The sequence below is a fragment of the Ambystoma mexicanum genome, chromosome 4p (assembly GCF_040938575.1).
Source record: "Ambystoma mexicanum isolate Mex_15411 chromosome 4p, UKY_AmexF1_1, whole genome shotgun sequence".
NCBI lineage: Eukaryota > Metazoa > Chordata > Amphibia > Caudata > Ambystomatidae > Ambystoma > Ambystoma mexicanum.
In genome coordinates, this window is record NC_090927.1 from 768,541,591 (window position 1) to 768,547,590 (window position 6,000).

A 6,000-nucleotide genomic window follows, 5' to 3' on the forward strand; every position below is an offset into this window, starting at 1 on the left:
TTTTTTGTTGGAAGTATTTCGCTGTTTTTAGGGAGTAAACATGGATGGTATGCCTCTTACGTGTAGAGTTGGTTATGAGTAAGTGTTGTGACTGCTCTGTTCCAAGGGCAGCGTAATGCTGATAGTAAGCAGAGGCATAGGAATCATGATCATCATACTATTTGGTGCAGCAATTGCAATGCATTTAATCTGCTGACTCAAATTATTCCCCTACCACCTGAATTACTTCATTCTAGTGTCATGATTGGGACCCCCGACCCCTCCAGACCAGAGATGTTTTTATGGGAGGGCAAAAGGGGCACTTGGCCAGTGCTCCCACCTTGGAGGGGGGCCCCACATGGTTGCCTGATCTGAAGAAGTAAGATTCTATTGTTCACCAGTCTTAAATAGGACATGTCATGATATTGAATGGGATGCGGCTGAGGCTCTAAACCCATTGCCTTTCTGTTTTGACGAGTACATTCTGCCTTCATCAATTCACCATGTATTGCTTTCTGTGTTCACTGCGGTATACATATTCTGTGTGTTCCCTCGGCACAACTCTGTAGCATTCTTTCCTTCCTGCAGGAATTATGTTGATCATGTGCACTAGGCCACAGTGAAATGCATATTGATAAATTGAATGCCACAATGGTTCAGAAGTTAGCTCAGTGTGTGAAGCACCCATTGCAGAGATATGTGTTCATATGCAAAATTAGAATTTCACATTCTAGCAAGGCTGACTGAGCCTTTCCTACTTCTGAAGTTTATAAACCTGTCTGCATATGTACTTGGTTTCACAGAACAGCATCTGCTATTATCAGCCATGTACCTGCACCACATAGGGGTTGCTATAAAAACTAACATGTAATCCGTATGGTGAAGGTAGCGAAATTGGTTTGTTCAGATGGGGTGTTGTAAAACCTAGGCAATCACCTCCAACGATGGCATAAACTATTAGTCCAAGAGGTGAATAAGTATCCAAATTCAAGACTATGGGCCTCATCACAAGTTGGGCGGTAACGCCGGCGCTATTACCGCCGGCTTTATTAGCCCTACCGCCAAACCCCCAGCGCTATTAGCGCCGGAACACGGGTTTGGCGGAATGGTTAGTGTCCATTCCCCATTGGGCCCATTCGGAAATTCCTCATTCCCCATTGGGCCCAATGGGGAAAATTTGCGCTATTACCGCCGGCGGATTTCCCGCCAGTGGTAAAAACGCTGAAAATCGGCAATTTTGCTGCAGATTCCGAAATCCGCCAAGGCCATGTTGTGGCGGACCCTTAACTGTGGCGGTAATAGCGCTACTGCCGCATTTAAGGGTTACCGCCAGACTCGTGATGAGGCCCTATGGATCGAAAGCGTTCATGCTTGTATCCTGATTTGCCAGCAGACGATACAGTGATCCTGGTCAAATCATCTAATATATCTTACATTAATGTACTGCCTTCTGTGTGGTTTGCTTTCTTGCATGCTGCTGGTATCCTTTAGCCAATTACTTGATATTTCTTCTTATGTAGGCCATTTGGGTGGAAGGGTGGTTTGTAGATGGAAGAGAGCGGACCAGATGTTGCAGAACTCAGGCATGTTAATGTTAATGTTAAATGATATTTGTAATGCGCACTAGCACCACCGGAGTGGTCCCCTGCATATTTAAAGGTCTGCTTGTTTGACACAAAAAACGGTTTGCTTTTTGGTAAAAGTCAAAGGTTTTTATGCAAATGTATAAATGAAAATGTCACAAGCCATTGTTTTGGAAGTATTTAAAGCTTTAAAATACAGAAGACAAACCCAGGTTAAATATGTTAAATCACATCGATTGGTGTGATGGTACTCATATACTTCCCTTGATGATGGAGAGAATGACGCTAGAATCATTCCCATTTTGCATAACACCCTTCTATAATATTTTGTTTAAAAATGATTAGGTTTGGTAATGTGATTTGTGTACTTTCCAAGTCTGTTTTTATAAAATGAGATTGTTTTAGATCATGGTAAGAACGAGGAAAGAAATCGTTCAAATGCAGAAATTGCTGAGTTGGCACAAATCTCAGCTTCACCCCTTAACCAATGTGTGATCCTGGTATCTCATTTAATCTTGTATTGCCTAACCTTTCAATATTGCCAGTCCCTAAACATTTTAAAATGGTCAGCCCTTCAGAGTGATTTCCTTCTCAGGGTATCATCTTCATAAAAGCCTAATTCATGGTTTAACTGGCTATAGGGTTGCTTCATTTCAATATTGAGCATATTTATATAGCACACCACAGGCATTTCTTCCTTTTAATATCTATTGGCAACACTATTTGAAAACCATATCCCACTTCTAATCTCAGTCTCTGGATAAAGATATTAGTCTAGTTATATCGCCCTGTATATAGCCTGAAACTGCCTTGTAAATTACTTTACTGCCTGCACTGTGTCATTTAATACCATATGCCTTTCTTTGTATATACTTTATACTGCATACCTTGTATTTCATGTTTGTATACCCTGTTTTACACCTTATGCCACTCTGTAACTAAGCTGAAAGCCTTCTTTTATTTTCTGCGCCCTGATACCCTTGGGTCTGGCACGCATTATAAATAAATAAACAAACAAACAAACAAGACACCTTCCTGGTAGCTTCTAATCTGAATCCACTGTCCATGCACACGGTCCTGCATTAATACTACAGGCTGCATACCTTCCGGGATGTTATTGATAAAATGTATCATGTTTGAACCAGTAAAGGTGTACCCCATTATACCACTTAAGGGGAGCAGGGGTTGCGGGGTGTCCCCCACTACCCTTAAATGCTATAATGGGTCTGGGGGTCACAGGGGTGTCCGCCGCATCCTTTACATGATTGTGGCGCAAAAAACCACAGCATTTTTTCTGCGATATTTTGTAATCAGCCATTTTTGCCGTGATTTTAAGACATGGAACCGATTAGAGCAAGAATGAAGAGGGTAAGGTAACCTAAACGGAGTAAACATGCTTATTATGCTGCGAGACAGCATATCAACCTATAGGTTATGAGGACGACGGGTGGGGGGCGTGACCAGTATTCTTGATCCCTTAAATCCTTTGGTTTGGTGGCGGGGTTCCCAAAGATGTCCATGCCCATTGCCCCAAAAGTGCTTAAGATGGCCCTGCTCCAGGCACACCCTGATCATGGGCATATTCCAAATGTAAGGTTCAGGGTACACAAGGGAAACATGCACTGCCAGTTCACAAACAGATGGACCATCCTGGTGCATGGATGGCCACCATTCCAAGATGACCACTGCTGTGGACAGCCAGATGTAACGGAGCCCAAATCTTGTGAGAAGTACTCAACTCACAGCCTCCATATTGCAAGGCCCAGCTATTTAAACCCCGCCCAGCCTTGCCCGTGTGCTCAGAGTTCCAGAAAGTGAACTCTACAACAGCCTCTGTCAACTACCCAAGACTTACATGGAACAACCACCCTGCAGCGATCCCCTCCATCTCCTGATCCCACTGCCAGCAACCTAAGGGGAAGAGGAAACACAGTTATCTCCGGAATGCCAGGCGACCTCCAGGGAGCTCGTTTTGTACTTTTGTGGCACCATTTATCTAGCCCCCATCATCACGGGAACCATGAGTAATCGGCTCTTCCTATCTTCATCGCGGCCTAGTCCGCGGCACACTCAGGACCTGTAAGGAAACAAAACTACATAGTGAGAACACAGAATGGACATCTTAGTGCGCTGCACTGAGACATTTGCTAATTGTACTGAAATATTTGGACTCCCACGAATATTGACTCCCACAGACTAGATGAGCACAATCTACCTTACCCAGCTACATTAGGCACAATCGAAGAAACAAGAAGAAGCCAGCCACAGCAGGACTGGTCTGTTGAATCAGTGACGTAACGACTGGTCTGTTGAATCAGTGACGTAACTGGTTCAAAGATCATCTTCAAGCCATGTCCATGCACCACGGTGAGTCAGTAACTCTGGGGTGTCAGTGCTAACAGGGAGTAGGAGGGGAGCACAGTACACCTATTGACCAATCCTCTCTCTCTCCTACAGAGGCACGACCCACATCAGGGGAACAACAGAGCTGAAGGGTGCATCCTTCCATACCAACCATCCCTGTCCCTACCACCCTGACCGCGCTAGTGCACCTTTTCGAGTACCTTTTGCGGTCAGGGTGGGAATGGTGGAGTGCGATCACAAGGTGCTCCAGGGCATTGCCGCACGACTCCACAGGCAAGCGTTACATCTAGTGCCACATGAATTCTTATTGGCATGCTTTCTGGCACACTCCTTTCGACTGCTATTATTCGGGACGGCAAATAATGTATCATGTCTGAATGGTTGGCTAGACAAATGAGCTATGATAAAGGATATTTGTTCTTTGTAACAGACATGAGCATTTTTTCCAATGGCATAAAGCCTACACTGCTATTCTGTATTGCCTCTGATCAGTGTTTGCCACACAACAAATGAATAACAACAACTAACTTAATTCTTTACACTGAGCATACAATACTTGGTAAATGCATGTATTTTACTCTGCACGCGATTCATTCTTCTGGGTGCTGTGCCAGATCTTGAGGTATTGGATCGGTTTATGAGCTGTCTTTAAACCACATGCATAGCATCTGTTTTATAGCCAATATATTTGAAAAAAGTTTGGTAAGATGCCCCTATTATACGGATTTGTAAAGAATTGCAGTGGTTGGGAAGGAACATTTCCTTTCACACTCCCCTCTGAGACAATAGCTCACTAACTACACTTGCTCACAGTGGAGTTTCTTCTTAGTCAGTGGCGCAACTGGAAAATAGTGTGAGCATAAAAGCAAACAATTTCCGCACTTAGAGAAAAATAATTAGAGATAACATTGGTCATGACATAACACAAAGTGAACTACCATTGTGCAAATGACTGAAATTGTCTAATTCGCGTAATGTCATTAGTTAGGGTATAGATGTATGTTCTGTGCTAGTATTGCAATTCCCATTTACTCTGAAGGTTCTTGATAATATAAATCATGAACTCCTGCTTCCCCCCACCTCCCACACCTACAGGACCCTCCATACAGGCAGTCTACCAGCTTGCCTTTAAGGCAGCGCTCTCCCATAGGGCAGTTGAATTAGAGATCTAATTCCTTAGGGAGTCTGAACCCATCACAGAATAACTCCCTTCCTTGCATGGCTGCATATATAAGGAGTTCCTAATAGGACCCCCTTAGACTTTTGGCCGCCGATCACATTCCCTCCTGGGATGCATATCATACCAGTGCCCCGTGCTTGCACATTGGGAATGGGGGGGTGGGGGCGGTAAGAACATCAGAGCTGCTGAGCTCTTATTAAAAAAAAACAGAATTCTGCATATACCATCATTTTGCATGCGTCATGCAAAGAGGCCCCTGGAGCAAGTGACTCCTCTGGGAAATCTCCAGGCATCCGCGTAGCCCGGGCAATCGCCGAGCTGAATCTAATTCAACTGGAGTTAGAACTGTTGATATTATTGACACTACAGTAATAGGTACATGGGCATCCTGGAAACGATAGCAATCGTATTTAAATACCCTCATGTTTTCATACATCCGCAACAGGTCTTTCCGAGTTTATTTTTATTACTTTTTGTGTATAAGGTTTGTTTCTTAACCAATAAACGCACACAAAATTATTTTGTGGCCTCAGATTAGTATTCTGTAGTGTTTTTCCCAACGAATAACACGGAGCCTCCTTTTGGTAAACAGTCTTTCCCATGCATCCTGTGGAAGTGCAGCTGTTCTGCAATATTGAATCAATTGCAGCGCAGCGCATGCTAGGAAGCAGTCAGAACAGCTTGGGGAAACTGTTGCTACAGTGCCTGGGATTATTTTTCGATTAACAACCACTATTTAGTGTTTGATTTGCAAATGTGTACAATTTAGAATGGGAGCATGCAAATGATAGGGCATGCAAACATTTGTATGGGCAAGTACCGGCACAAGTACCGCTTTGCCGCCGTGAAACGCTGCTATTCTTGCTAACCTGCGAACCTGGATTGAGGTGACTG